We start from the raw sequence: 434 nt of genomic DNA, 5'->3' as shown, positions 1-434 counted from the left end.
ATTGACAATTAACACATCTGTGTTCCTCTTTTGTACACTGACAACATCTTCTTTGTGCAGGTGGGTTAGACATTGTATTAATAACATGACATTATTAGGGAGAGAGAGAGAGAGAGAGAGAGAGAGAGAGAGAGAGAGAGAGAGAGAGAGAGAGAGAGAGAGAGAGAGAAGTGAAGGAGGGAGGGGAGGGGAAGAGGTAGGAGGGAGGAGGGAGAGAGAAGGGAAGCAGGGGGAGAGGGAGGGTAAAGGGAGGGGTAGGAGGGAAGGGGAATAGGGGAAGGGAAAGTGACAACAGAGAGAGAGAGAGAGAGAGAGAGAGAGAGAGAGAGAGAGAGAGAGAGAGAGAGAGAGAGAGAGAGAGAGAAGTGAAGGAGGAAAGGAGGGAGGGTAGGGGAAGAGGTAGGAGGGAGGAAGGAGAGAGAAGGGAAGCCGGG

This window comes from Scylla paramamosain, chromosome 49 (genome assembly GCF_035594125.1).
Source record: "Scylla paramamosain isolate STU-SP2022 chromosome 49, ASM3559412v1, whole genome shotgun sequence".
Taxonomy (NCBI): domain Eukaryota; kingdom Metazoa; phylum Arthropoda; class Malacostraca; order Decapoda; family Portunidae; genus Scylla; species Scylla paramamosain.
Note: the sequence above shows the minus strand (reverse complement) of the source record.